General features: G+C 43.3%; 1 protein-coding gene and 1 pseudogene across 1 annotated transcript in view; both read left to right on the top strand.

Moving 5' to 3' along the window:
• Positions 1-15294, top strand: part of Not11 (CCR4-NOT transcription complex subunit 11) — a 191012-nt gene that overhangs the window by 115481 nt on the left and 60237 nt on the right. The window lies entirely within an intron of this gene.
• On the top strand, positions 12948-13068 carry LOC145392331 (5S ribosomal RNA; annotated as a pseudogene).

The following is a 15294-nucleotide window of genomic DNA, read 5'->3' as shown; positions in this document are numbered from 1 at the left end:
GCATTGGGATTGACTCAATCGGGTATGTTTATGTGAAGCTTCAGAATGTGGTGAAAGTTTTTTGGCGTATCAGATAGAGCCAAGATTCCAGGGGCTTGAATGATGATTGAATGGAAGTGTGGCCCATTGGACTGGGCAAACTTGGGCTGTCTGAACGTTGCTACTCATCATGCCCACAGGTGGGAAAGGAGGTCCTGATGATGACTTCTTTAGATCATGATAGTTGCCCTATTTGTAGTTTAGGCTCTTTTTGTAACTTTCATTACTGCTACTTTTTTTTTTTTTTTTTTTTTTTTTTTAATTAATGCGAGGAAGAAGGAACCAAAGGCCAAGAGCCCGCAGTAACAGTTCCCTCCAAGAGAAAAACAAAATACAATAGAGAGCCAAATTCAAGATCCGATCATTTTGAGATGCTTGGACACACTGCGTTTGAAAGACTGGAGATCATAGGCAGCAAGAAATACAGACAGAGGGAGACAGTTCCGGAGCTGACCTGTTGCATAAATGAAAGACTGGGAGTAACGATTAACTCTTGCATTAGAGAGTTGGACAGAAAAGGGATGAGAGTTTGCTGCCAGATGGGTGCTACGCGCCCGTCGTAGAGGTGGAGGAATGCAAGCAGACAGTTCAGAGGAGCAGTGACCATTAAAGTAGCGATAGAAAAGAGATAAAGATGCAACAGTGCGGTGAAGAGACAGAGGTTGAAGGGAGTCAGTAAGAGGAGGAGAGTTAATGAGACGAAAAGCCTTTGACTCCACCCTATTGAGAAGAGCTGTATGTGGGGAGCCTCCCCACACATGAGAGTTGTACTCCACACAGGGGTGGATAAAACCCCTGTATAGAGTTTGCTGTGAGACAAGTGTGTGAAAAGTATTTAGCGAAAGGCAAGGATGTGTTTTGGGCATTTATGGATTTAGAGAAAGCGTATGATAGAATTGATAGGGAGGCTTTGTGAACTGTTTTAAGATTGTATGGACTTGATGGTAGGTTACTAAAAGGGGTGAAAAGTTTTTATGTAAATAGTAGAGCGTGTGTAAGAGTGGGAAATGCTGTGAGTGATTGGTTTCCCGTGAGAGTGGGGCTGCGACAGGGATGTGTGATGTCGCCTTGGTTGTTTAATATTTACATGGATGGTGTTGTAAGGGAGGTGAATGCAAGAGTTTTAGGTGGTCTGAGTCTGGTAAATGTTGATGGAGGAGAGTGGAATCTGAAGCAGCTGCTGTTTGCAGATGATACTGCACTGGTGACTGATTCAGAGGAGAGATTGAGACAGTTGGTAGAGGAGTTTGGAAGGGTGTGTGAAAGGAGGAAATTGAAAGTAAATGAGAATAAGAGTAAAGTGATGAAGTGTACGAGGTTGATAGATGGTAGGGGGATGAATATAGTTTTGAATGGTGAGTTGCTTGAGGAGGTAGAATTTTTAAATATCTAGGGTCACATGTTGCTGTGGATGGAAGAGTAGATGCAGAAGTGAAGTTTAGAATAAATGAAGTAGGAAAGGTGCTGGGAGGAATGAAAAAAGTGTTTAAATGTCGTTCGCTTAGAATGGATGTAAAGAGAAGGCTGTATGAGGGTGTTGTGGTACCGACTGCATTATATGGGGCTGAAACATGGAATATGGGTGTAGCAGAGAGGAAAAGTTTGAATGTAATGGAGATGAGATGTCTGAGGAGTATGTGTGGAGTGACGCGTATGGACCGAGTGCGAAATGATGAAGTGCGAAGGAGAACTGGAGTTGTTCGGGAGATGGCTGGTAGAGTTGAGCAGAGGGTGTTGCAATGGTTTGGGCATATGGAGAGAATGGATAATGAGCGATTGGTGAAAAAGATAACTAGATCTGATGTGAGAGGTGTAAGGCTGAGAGGAAGACCACGAATAGGATGGATGGACAGTGTGAAGAGAGCGCTGGATGCAAGAGGGATGTCTGTTGAGCAAGGAAGAGTGGCTGTGCGTGACAGAAATAAATGGAGAGAAATTGTGAATGAATAAGTGATGACGCAGCCCTGAGGGGATATTCTCCCGCATTTGGTCTGATCAGCTAGTCAGGTCAGGTGCGGGTAAGGGGATGGGTCTGTTATGATGTGGCAGGGGTAAACCAGTTCTGCTGTCGGGCCCTGCTGCGGATGTCACTGATTGCATTGCGCAGTTGACCCTTGTGCGGTGTGATACGGTGAGGATCTGTCCGTTCTCGCCTTTGGAGCTAAGATGCGAATGAATGTGTTTGAATGGATGAGTAAATGGAGAGTGAGTCGTCCTGTCTCGGCTACCTCCCTTTCCTTGGGGGAAGCAGCCTAGGTATATAGATAGATAGATAGAGTCAACAATTGTGCAGGGGTAAAGAAAGAGCAGAGTTGGCTTAGCACACCCAATCTCTTGGAAGCAGATTTTACAAGAGATGTAATATGATCTTTCCAAGATAAGTCCCGAGTAAATGAAACCCCAAGCATGTTCAAGGATGATGCAGGATTAAGCTGAATATTATTAAACATTAGTGGGTATACTTGTGGAAGATTTTGTCGGGTTGATAGGTGTAAGAACTGAGTCTTAGATGCATTTAAAACAACCATATTATTTTTACCCCAGTCAGAGATACGAGCCAAGTCAGACATTAGGTGTGCCATAGTCTCATCCCTTGTTTGTTGAAGTAACTGTTGAGATGGGCGTTGCGGGAACCGAATGGAAAGGTGAAGGGTGGAGTCATTAGCGTATGAGTGGATAGGGTTAGATGTACAGCTTAGAAGATCATTGATGAATAAAAGGAAGAGAGTTGGTGATAGGACAGAGCCCTGAGGAACACCACTGTTGATAGATCTAGGAGAAGAAAGATGGCCGTCTACAACAGCGGCTATAGAACGACCAGAAAGGAAGCTAGCGATGAAGGCACAGATAGAAGGATAGAAACCGTAGGAGGGCAGTTTGGAAATTAAAGATTTATGCCAGACTCGATCGAAAGCCTTTGAGATGTCAAGTGCAATGGCAAAGCTTTTGCCAAAGTCCCGAAAGGAGGATGACCAGGAGTCTGAAAGGTAGGTGAGAAGATCGTCAGTGGAGCGTCCCTGACGGAACCCATACTGACGATCGGAAAGAAGGTTGTGATAGGAAAGATGCCTTAAAATTTTTCTATTGAGAATTGACTCAAAAACTTTTGAAATACAGAACGTTAAAGCAATTGGACGATAGTTGGAGGGTTGGGAGTGGTCACCTTTCTTTGGGACTGGCTGAATGAGAGCAAACTTCCAGGAAGAAGGAAAGGTACAAGTTGACAGACAAAGGCGAAAGAGTTTGCCTAGGCATGGTGTAAGCACAGAAGCACAGTTCTTGAGTACAACAGGAGGGACCCCATCAGGCTCATATGCCTTGTTAGTACTGAGGCCAGTGATGGCAGAAAATACATCAGCTGAAGAAATTTTAATGTCAGCCATGACAGTGTTGCCAACCCCCAAAGACCTCTCCACCGTACATAGAAACTGAAATTACCCTGCATTTTCCTTCATTACCTTACATAAAGGATGAAAATATTAATATGTTAGATGGTACTGTTTATATTTATATGCCAGTATATAGCAACAACAAAAAATGTAGTTTCTCTAGGTCAGTGCAAGACTAGGTCTGCACCAGTGTTGCCCACCCCCTAAGAAATACTCTCCCTACAGAGACACTGAAATTACCCTACATTTCCCTTCATTACCCAACGGCTCAGAATGAAAATACTGTATTACTATGTTAGTTGGTACTGTTCGTTTTGTTTCGTTTTATTTTTAAATGATCCAACATGCTTGCATGTGTCAGCCTTGGTCACCTAATGGTGGCTCTCCACGCTGCACGATCCATTGCAGCCTCCCTGTTCAGACCCTTAACCCTGAGGTCACACTTAATGACCTTGTCCCATGTCTTTCTCGGTCTACCCCTCATAACCCCACCCCCAATATTAACACTTCTCACCCTCCTCGCCCAATTATCATCCCCCATCCTCTCCACGTGCCCAAACCATCTCAATCTACCTCTCCTCATCACAACACCAACACACTCCAGTCCCATCCCACCTCTCAACTCTTCCGTCGTAAACCCAGCCCCTCCAGGCCTTGGACGCAGGGACGCACTGCACACCCACCTAATCATTGTCACTTCTGTACGTCAGAGCCGGCGAATATCTTCCTCCTTCACTGCCCAGGTCTCACTACCATACAGCACCACACTCCCAACACATGCTGCACACAAAGACCCCTCAGCATGTTGGGAGAGTCCTCTCAATGTCAGGAGAGGCAAGAGCTCCCCGAACTTCCCCCAACCACCCCCCACCCCAGCCACAGAGCTAGCTCCAGCCCCACCTCCAGCACACAACATGTCTCCCAAATAACAAAACTCTTCTACACACTCAAGAGACTCACCAGCAAGCTCAATTCTTTCACGTCTGACAATCTCCACCTGCTCACCCCAACAAGCCGCACACATAAAATCAGCACTATCTCGCAGTCCACCTCTGACACCACTACATCTCCCATGCACCCACCTATCACAAACACCGCACAAGACAGAATTACTTCCCACGCCCCTGCGGCAAACTGCACATGGCCACTCTCCCTCATCTTTGACAGTACCGCCACCAATCCTAGATATCATCACTTTTGTTTTATCTGCATTTACCCTTAAGCCCTTGTGCCCCATACCATTTCTCCACCTCCTAAACCTTTCCTCCGCCTCCCTTTCGTTCTCTGCAATCAACACCAAATCATCAGCATACAACAACTCCCACGGGAGTCCGTTTCTAAAGTCACGTGAAAGGGCTTCAGGTACCATGATAAACAACATGGGACTCAAGACTGACCCCTGATGCACACCAACATTCACAGAAAACTCATCACTCAAATCTCCATTCACTCTTACCTGGGTGTGAGCACCCACATACATAGCCATAACCACCCTAACCAGCCACTCCTCCAAGCCAAGCTTTCTCATTGCCCATTTCACCACCTCTCTATGGACTCTGTCAAAGGCCTTTTCCAAATCAACAAAAACAAAATAAAGATCCCTTCTCCTACCAATATATTTTTCCTGAAGCTGTCGAACAATGAATATAGCATTGGTGGTCCTCCTACCTGGCATAGACCCAAACTGCATGTCATCAATATTCACTCTTTCTCTAATCATACCTCTAAAACTCTCTCCATTACCTTCATTATCTGATCTAAAAGCTTTATACCTCTATAATTTCCTCTTTCCTGGGCATCACCCTTCCCTTTATACACATTTACAGTTACACTCTTCAGCCAATCATCTGGGACAACACACTCATAAATAATCCTATTTATCAGGTCAGTGACTAACCTCACCCCTATATCGCCTGAGGCCTTCAACATTTCGGCAGTCAACCCAGACACACCTGCCGCCTTCCCCACCTTCATCATGCCTATTGCCTCACTCACAGTAGCAGCATCAATCAAAGGCCAAGGACCAGACACTGGATGTGCTGGATCCAAACCTTCCCTGTCCCAGTCAAACTCCTCATTCAACAACCAGTTATAATGCTGTCTCCATGCATCTTTAATATCCTCATTGTTCACCACTACCCTTCCTTCATCATTCTTCACACACTGCTCACCTATAATATCCTGATTATCCCTCTTCACCTGACCTGCCACCCTAAATATCATATTTTTCCTTTCCCCATGATTTAGGTTATCAAGTAATAGTCTCTGTGACTCAGACTTTGCCCTGTATACCTCTCTTCTAGCCCTCCGCTTGGCAGCCAAATATTCCTCTTTGCTACCACCCTTCTTCCATTCCCGGAAAACCTTCTTTTCTCCTTAACTGCAGCTTCTACACCCTCATCCCACCACCAAGTTACTTTATGTCTTGGTGGTCCTCTTGTCCAACCACATGTTACATCAGTAACTCTCAAGAAATTGTTCTTGAGGGCTCTGTACTGTTCATTAACGCCACTGTCTACAGCTCCCTGTTCAGCCACCACTCTCCTCAACTCGCTATAGAAGGCATCCCTTACTACTTGGTTTTTCATCTTCCATATTTTCCTCCTAGGTACATAAGTCCTCTTTTTCATCACTTGTTCTTTAAGCACCATATCACGAATCAATAGTTTGTGCTGCTGCACACACTCCTCACTTCCTATAACTTTAACATCCCTCACTAACCTCCTACTGGCCCTCCTAACCAAAAAATAATCTATCTGACTGCTTTTCCCCCCAGACTCATATGTAATTAGCCTACTGTCTCATTTCCTAAAATATGTGTTGCACACAATCATGTCCGTTGCCTCCCCAAACTTGAGTATCCTTTCCCCTTCTGCATTCCTTATACCATACGCATATCCCCCGTGCACTCCTTCATAACCTTGTGCTGCTTCACCTACATGACCATTTAAGTCCCCTCCCAAAATCACTATCTCATCATCCCGCATACCATCCACTACACGTGTTAAATCGTCCCAAAATCTATCTTTCTTTGCTTCATCCAATCCTGCCTGTGGAGCATATGCCAATATAATCGCAGCTATATTTCTACCCAACAGAATTTTCACTACCAATATCCTATCGCTTACTCTCAAAACATTCATAACATATTCCACCCGTTTCTCCGCAACCATCACACCGACACCTCCATATCCGTCTGTCCCCCCCTGCCAAAACAACTTAGAGCAACAGTCCTTCCCAACAATCTTTCTGGCTGATCCACCCCTGTTCCTGACTTCCCGCAAACACGCCACATCCACCCCCCACCTACTGAATGCCTCAACGACTTCCCCCGCTCTTCCCCTCAAACTTCCCACATTCCAGGAACCCACCCTCATCCCCTTGGGTGATTTACTGTCCTCAGGCTTGCTTTGAAACTTAGTTTGTTTTGTCATCTTCAGTATTAATAAAGGGGGATAGACATACCAAAGGCCCCACTCACTGCACAGTCCCAGGTCCAGGTAATGAATCTGGGACCCCTAGCCCACCAGCTTACCAGTGGCTGTGGTAGTGGCCTCGGGGCACCCTGCCAGGTCAGCTGCAGGGACACCCTCCAAGCGCGCCTTGGCACTGCAACTATCCCGCCATTATGCACCCACTGATAGGGCAGCCTCCTGGGGTGCTACTCCCAGGTTCGGGCCCCTCTCTATTGGGCGGAAGCAGCAGCCTGGGAACCGCAATGCCCTGTACCCTCTAGCACAGGCCTGAGCCCCATCTCGCCCTGGACCCATGATCTGTGCTAGCGGAACCCCCGCCATGCCTCCCCCCAGAAGTCCGCCACTAGGTAGCGGGGGCAAAGTTTTCTGGCCGATGCCCTTGCTGGCGCCAACCCCTGTAACGTAGTGGGATACGTTGTGTGAAATGTAAAGTGCATGTGGTGTAGTGCATAGATAGTTAGAGGAAATGTTTGGGAGAGTATGCTGGTCTACTCTACATATTACTGTCACACTGAAAAAATCAGCAAAGGGGGATGGTTAGATAGCTAGTGAGACGGGAGCTCTCCCTATCACCAGCATTCCCATTCCCCTCGGGAGTACTACCCTGTTCGGCCCGTGCTACGGCCTCCTCCTATTACTGTTCTTATTTATATGCCGGTATGAATAAGTACTACTTGCAAATACCACACAAGAACTTTGTAGATTAGTGTAGAGTTTTGCTAATGTCTGCGAGCATCGTGCCTTGAGAGTAAATGTAGAAAACAGTAAAGTGATGGTTATTGAGAGAGAAAGTGAATCCCAGTGTGATGTTACAGTGAATGGAGAGAGACTGGAATTGGTGAGAGAGTTCAAATACCTGGTACAGTGATAGAAAAGAAAGGAAAATGTCCAAAAGAAGTGGAAAGTATAAAGTGACACAAGGAGAAAAGTAGCTGGTGCTATGAAGGCCTTGATAAGAAACAGAAGCTTGAGTGTTGCAGCTGCACAAGGATTACTTGAAGGAGTGTTAGTGCCAACTTTAACCCCTTAACCGCGGGGACGTTGGAAGTGTGCTGTGCGCGTCCTGCAGGGAAAATCGCGCTCTGACTGACTTTTTAAAAATATTTGCCCAAAATCAGTTATTAGTCCTAGAATATTATAATTACATAAGCTTATGGCACATACTTTCAGCTTTCTCCTGGGATGTTTGTTGAGCCTTCATCGACTACCGTAGGACTTGTGAAGACTTCTGAAGTTGGGTAACGAAGTCTCCACTTTACACTTCCCGATACCCAGTAATATGGTTACCACTGCCTGATATTATAACTACAAACACTATTCTATGAATTTCAAATACCGTAGTTTTGAATCGATATTCAAAAAAAAAAAAAAAAGTGAAAGCAACGTAAATTACGAGCACATACGAGCTTTCCACCCACGCTCGTTCCCCAAGGCGGAGCTGTCATTTATAATTTATAAACACACTCACACTTTATATTCCTAGTACTTTATTACACTTATTTAAATATACATTTATCCATATGTTTCTTTTAGTACTAGTAGTTTATTTTCAGTCCAGGCATTCACTTTCTCGTTCAGTAAACTAGCGTAGAGAGCGAAACTTTCACTTTCACTTTCATTACTCCAAGTATTTAAACACACTACAGCGAAGCTTTCACATTCACTTGCATTACTCCAAGTATTTATACTCGTATTCTTATAGTCGTATGTAAGATATTCACGGAATAGATAGGCGCAGCATGTGAGGTGGTTTGTGGAGTGAGGAGGAGATGCAAGAGTGTGGAAGAGACAGCATGGTGGAATGATGAGGTGAAATGAGCTGTAGAACAAAAGAAGAAGGCATATAGTGAATGGTTAGCGAGTAGAGGTAGGGGAGAAGATGAGAGAGAGAAGAGAGAGGTATATGTGAGCAGGAGAAGGGAGGTGAAGAGACTGGTGAAGGAGAGTAAGAAGAAAGTGGATGAAGAGTTTGGGAGGAATCTGAGTGTGAAATGGAGGGAGAGTAAGAAATTGTTTTGGAAGGAGGTAAAGAAAGTAAGACTGTGAAAGGGGAAATAGTAGGGGAGTGAAAGATAGGAATAATAGATTGTTAGTGGAGAAGAGAGAGAAATTGAGGAGATGGAAGGAGCACTTTGAGGATTTGTTGAATGTAGAGAGTGAGAGCAGTGTGAGTGTAAGTGGTTGGGGAGTGGCTGGGAGAAGAAGAGATGAGAGGAGGGAGGAAGAGATCATAGGGCAGAAGTAGTGGAAGCAATGAAGAAGATGAAGTTGGGAAAGGCCCCAGGAATTGATGGAGTGTGTGGTGAAATGCTGAGGTATGGGGGTGAGATTGTTGTGGAGTGGATATGTAAGTTGTGTAGATTGGCTTGGGAAGAGGGAAGGGTTCCAGAGGACTGGAAATCGGGTATAATTGTTCCTTTATACAAAGGAAAGAGGGAGAGAGAAGTATGTGGTAACCATAGGAGTATTTGCCTTCTTAGTGTGAATGGTAAAATATATGGTAGAATACTCATTGATAGGGTTAGGCATATGACAGAGGAGCTAGTTGGAGAAGAACAAGGGGGATTTAGGAAGGGAAAAGGGTGTGTAGATCAGATATTTGTTCTAAGATGTTTAGTGGAGAAGTATCTAGAGAAGGGAAAGAAAGTGAATGCTGCCTTCATGGACTTGGAGAAAGCTTATGACAGAATAGATAGGCAAGGTATGTGGAAGGTCTTAAGAATATATGGAGTGGAGGGGAAATTGTTGAGTTCTGTGAAGAGTATGTACGAAGGAGCTAGGGCTACGGTGCGAGTGGATGGTGTGCTGAGTGAGTTCTTTGATCTCAATGTGGGACTGAAACGGTTGTGTGATGTCTCCATGGCTGTGTAATATATACATGGATGGGGTTGTAAAGGAAGTGCAAGGTAGGGCAGTAGATGTGGGGGTGGCTCTGATGAATGAGGGTGAGATTTGGAAGATTCCGGTGTTGCTGTTTGCTGATGATACAGTATTGTTGAGTGAAGATGAATGGGAGTTGCAAGGTTTGGTGAATGAATTTGGGACAGTGTGTAGGAGGAGGAAGCTGAAAGTTAATGTAAACAAAAGTAAAGTTATGGTGTTTGAGAGGAATGAAGTCACAGAATATACAGTGAGGTTGGATGGTGAGGATATGGAGAATGTGAGTGCATTCAAGTACTTGGGTAGTGTGATGAGTAAGGATGGAACTTTGGGAGATGAAGTGCGTGAAAGAGTACAGCAGGGAAGGAAGGTTGTTGGTTCACTGAAAGCAGTGATGAGGAATAGGGAGGTGAGTATGGAAGTCAAGAAGTCACTGCATGATAGTATTGTGATCCCTACCCTGACGTATGGAAGCGAGGCGTGGACCCTGCAAGAGGGGAACAAGTCAAGAGTGAGAGCAGTAGAAATGAGTTACTTGAGAGGAGCATGTGGAGTGACATGGAGGGACAGGTTGACAAATGAAGAAGTGAAGGAACGTTGTGGGGTGGATATGGATGCAGTTGAGAAGTTTAGGAGAAATACACTGAGGTGGTTTGGACATGTGGAGAGAATGGAGAATGAAAGACTGACTAAGAGGGTATATGTAGGTGAGGTGGAGGGAGGGAGAGGGAGGGGTAGACCGAGGATGAGGTGGAGGGATGGAGTTGAGAGGTATATGAGGGAGGGGGGAGTGAGTTGGGGGGAGGGTAGTCAAATGGTGGGTGACAGAGCGACTTGGAGATGTTTTGTCTGTGGCCACCCTTTTGCGGGATTAGGACATCGGGCTATGGATGGATGGATGGATTCTTATATTACTAATTATATACAATTCTATTTACATTCTCTATTTTATTTACATTATTTACATTTCAATTTTATTTACACTATGTTATGCACTGTCACTTGCAGTAACTTATAAAACTATTTTCCACTGTTCAATTATATTTACATTCATTGCTCTCACTTGCTATTTACACATTATTTACATTTCCACTTGCATTGTTATAGTCACCAGAAAGATTGTAGTCACTGTCCATTATTATCATTGATAAATTAGCCAGTTCACGTTCCACAGCAGAGTCACTTAGCCCTTTACCCTTTCCCACACGAGGTTTAGTAGGGGTAGGGGTCACAGGGTCCTTTGCAGGTGGCTAAGAAGCGGCGGAATTGGACAGACACGAATCCGACATGGTTTCACCTTGAAAGACGACAGTACAGTAAACTGAATGATGTGACCTAGGGGCAGCGAAGGGTTGACAATGTCAGTGTGGTGACAGCTGCTAATTTATATGCTATGAAATGATTGGCAGGAAATCTAGACAATACATAGGTAGTTACAGGTGAATGTAAATATCACTTAGGCTTCTCCCTTCCTTTTTTACGTATATTTTTGTTACGAGAATAGGTCATACGGCATATTTCAAGGGGAAATAAACAGGGAAAATTAGCGAACGAGTGCACAAGGGGTGTTGCCAGGTGATAATCAGCCCATTCCAGATGTATGGCAGTATCAATTACCTTTTCTCTTTCTTTTATATATTACTTTGTATAAGAATAAGGCATAGGGCACATTTCAATGGATAAAATGAGTGGAAAAATCCATCCAGGATTTGCGTAGCGCAGCGCAGCTGGGCAGGCGGGAGGAGAGGGTAATGGAGGGGAGGTAAGGAGGGGAGTCAAGGACAGGGGAAGAATGACCAAATTGTCAACAGTGGATTGGAGTACAGATGACATTAGCAGAACAGAATATAGCTGGACACTGGTAGTACTGATAGATGATACAAGCCACCACTTGAAAGCCTGGGCAAATTCAAAATAACACAGAAGCAACGTTGGGTCTGGTTAGTACTTGGATGGGTGACCGCCTGGGAACACCAGATGCTGTTGGCATCCCTACGTCAAGTGGGGTTGGTGGAGGATTAGTGCCCCTCCCTGTAAAATAATTAACTCTAAGCCCTTGGCCACCCCGTCTGGGATACATGGCGTCTGGCAATGAATGAAACAAAAGTGACACCCCGCGGTATGATCCCTTGCTCCCGAGCGTCACGAAAGTGACGCCCTGCGTTTAAGGGGTTAACATATGGATGTGAGGCTATGGTGTAGCATGAAAATGAAAAGTCATGAGTAAGAGCAGTAGAGATGGGACTGCCGAGGAATGTATGTGGAGTACAGAGAGTGAATAGGATATGAAATAATGTGATTCATGAAAGATGTGGAGTGAAGAAGTCTGTGGACACCAGAATCGAGGAGAGTGTGCTGAGATGATATGGTCATGTGGAGAGAATGGATAACAGCAGAGTTGTGAAAAAGGTATATCTGAGCAAATTTGAAGGAATGAGGCGAGGTAGGCAAAGGAGAAGGTGGAGGGATTTGGTGGATGAGTGTAAGAGGAAGAGAGGTATGGAAGTCGGTGAGGCCAGAGGACTGACAAGAGATCGAGCTGGCTGGATGAATATTGTGAGAAGTGCATGATCAGGGATTTGGCACTCTTTTTTTATCGTGACGGTGTCCAGATTGACTCTGTTGGATACGTTTATGTGAAGCTGCAGAATGTAGTGAATGTTTTTGGTCTGTCATATAGAGCCAGGATTCCGGGGGCTTGAATGATGAGTGAATGGAAGTGTGACCCATTGTATTTGCAAACTTAGGCTGTCTAGATGTGCTACTCCTCACCCTGCCCTAGGATGAGAAAGGAGATCCAGATGATAAAGATGATGATACTGGTATATAGCAACAGCAAAAAAATTTGGTTTCTCTTGATTAATGCAAGACTTGGCCTAAACCTTATCTTCCTGCAAAAATAATAAATGGAATATAATTGTAGATTAAAATATTATCTTGCAGAAATAATAATTTGAATAATATTGTAGAGTATACTGTAATCTCTTCCTGCAAAAATAATAATTTGAATATATAATGTTGATGTAGGGCCTCTCTAAATCAAAATTAAGCTTTTTTTTAAAAAGAAATAAGCATCCTTAAAGTTTTATTAGAATTAATTTTATATCCTTTTTCAGCCCTAAACAGAAATGCTGGAGCCGCCCAATCTTAATTTACAAATAATTCTATTGATTTTTTACCACGTTGAGTACACCGCTTCCCGTCCGATCAGCAAAGTTAAGCAACGTTGGGTCTGGTTAGTACTTGGATGGGTGACCGCCTGGGAACACCAGATGCTGTTGGCATCCCTACGTGTCAAGTGGGGTTGGTGGAGGATTAGTGCCCCTCCCTGCAAAACAATTAACTCTAAGCCATTGGCCACCCCGTCTGGGATACATGGCGTCTGGCTATGAATGAATGAATTTTTTACATTATCAGATGCATACATAGATACATTATGCAGTGCCAAATTTACAAGAAGCATTTTCTAAAATGATGGTCGACTTATTCCTGATCGTTGAAGCAGTTTTTCTTTTGACATAATAGACTCCAGAGGGTAAGAGAGAATTTTTTAAATGAGCATCTTTTTTTTAGTTTATTCCCATTTCATATATGATATCATTTATTATTTGCTGCAAAGTAGGTATCACTTATACCATAAAGACATAATTACCCTACATTCTGCTTAGATTTTGTAAAATTACCCTACTGCCCAGCAGACCAGGAAATGAAGCTGGATTACCCTACGGTTTACAACACTGATCATATGCAGTTTAATTCTGCATGGTCACATTTGCTGAATGGAGGGTGATATATCACTATCTTGCCTAGTAAATATAAGATCTAATGATGGATCTTCTAGCTCTCTTTTTCTGATGTTTTCCTTTACATGCTGTGTTAGGAAAAACTGTACAAAATCCAGGAGCTTTTGATCCCAACAGCTTTCATAGCTTCATACATCTAGAGTATTCCAATTTATTTTTGTGTTGAAATCTCCAGTTAATTTAATTCTTTCAGATTTCTCTTCCATTCTGTGTTGTAGGGCCCCTTAAACTGTGTATTGTACTCTGTGCCAAGTCTTCATATTCACCTCTTTCCCAGATGTTTGTTTGGGGTGGCATCATAATTTAGCCACCATTATTTTCCCTTCAGATGTGTTGATCTCTGCTACAGCTAATTCTACTTGTGAGAGTATATCATGTTCTATCTCTTTGACATGGATATTTTGCTTTGTTATTATTTTAAATTCTCCTTTAAAAAAAAATCCATTTCCATCCAGCCATCCATCATCCAATCTTATGTTGCCCCATAAGGAGCGTAGGAACCTGGGGCGAGGCAAGTTGGTCCTGACATTTAAGATGAGAGTGATCAGCCTCACTCATCACCGAGTGGCATTACGTGAGCACCCCATAGGTAAAAACCTACACGGTCTCAGTCTGACTGAAGCACCTTAATTACCCACTAAACCACCATAATTTTTTATATGGTTACCAACCAGTATAGTAAATGGTTTCCTGGTGTACAGGAAACCATTTGGCTTGTCACTGAATGTAGAGTCACCCATAGGCAGAAGGAAAAGGAAAGAATGAAGGAAGGAAAGAGAGAAGAAATGTAAAGTCACATGTAGGCAGAAGGGAGAAGAAAGAATGAAGGAAAGAAAGACAGAAGAGGAAGGATGGGAGAGAGGAAAGGGCAGACACCCAAAACAGCACTACATCGAGTGAGTGGATGGTAAGTGCCCTCACTTACCACAAAAAAATCCATCTCTTCTCCATATCTTGTATTCCTCAAAATTTAGGGTGTCATTGGATATCCCAGGGATTAATTTTGTTTCAGTAAGGCAAATAATACAAGGTTCCTTTTCTTTGGAAGAGTGTTTTATCTCTAATAATTGGATACCATTGCATCTACATTTGAGTACATCATCATCATCATGTTTACATTTTTGACATAGTTTGAGTGTGCTACGTTCCTTTTTTTTTTTTTAATCCATGTTGTTTATGAACCACTTTCTCACTTGTAACCCTACTACTTTGTAAAATAATTTACTCCTGTCTTCCTCTGATCATTCCTCATTTTTTTGTTTTTGCTTCTACCCTCCCTTCCCTTAGTAATCCCCATTCCTTCTGAGGTAGGCATCTTTTTATCCAAGCATTTTTAAAATCCTCTGATTACTTGAGTTTGTTAGCATTTTTTAATATTTCTTCTACAGTGTTCACACTTTGGAAGGTTATTTTCAGGGGCCTTGACTTATTCTGTCATATTTCCCTAGCCATTTGCATTCCTCTATATCTTTATCACAGATATCCACTGATAATTCCTTCAATATGTTCATTATATTTACCATCTCCTTTTGGTCATTAGATGTTTTGTGTCTTATTTCTTCATCATCTATACCAGTGATTACTGTAGATTTATTTATCTCAGCCGATTTTTTAATCAGCTTTGGGTTGTTTCTTATAATTTCTTTCACTTCCTTCCTTATGCTTTTCTTCAACCTTTTTTTCTATCTCTTTCTTCTCTTTAACTAT

The sequence above is a fragment of the Coenobita brevimanus genome, chromosome 21 (genome assembly GCF_032717465.1).
Source record: "Coenobita brevimanus isolate Jiangsu-jjx chromosome 21, ASM3271746v2, whole genome shotgun sequence".
NCBI classification, from domain to species: domain Eukaryota; kingdom Metazoa; phylum Arthropoda; class Malacostraca; order Decapoda; family Coenobitidae; genus Coenobita; species Coenobita brevimanus.
Note: the sequence above shows the minus strand (reverse complement) of the source record. Positions and strands in the feature narration are given on the sequence as shown.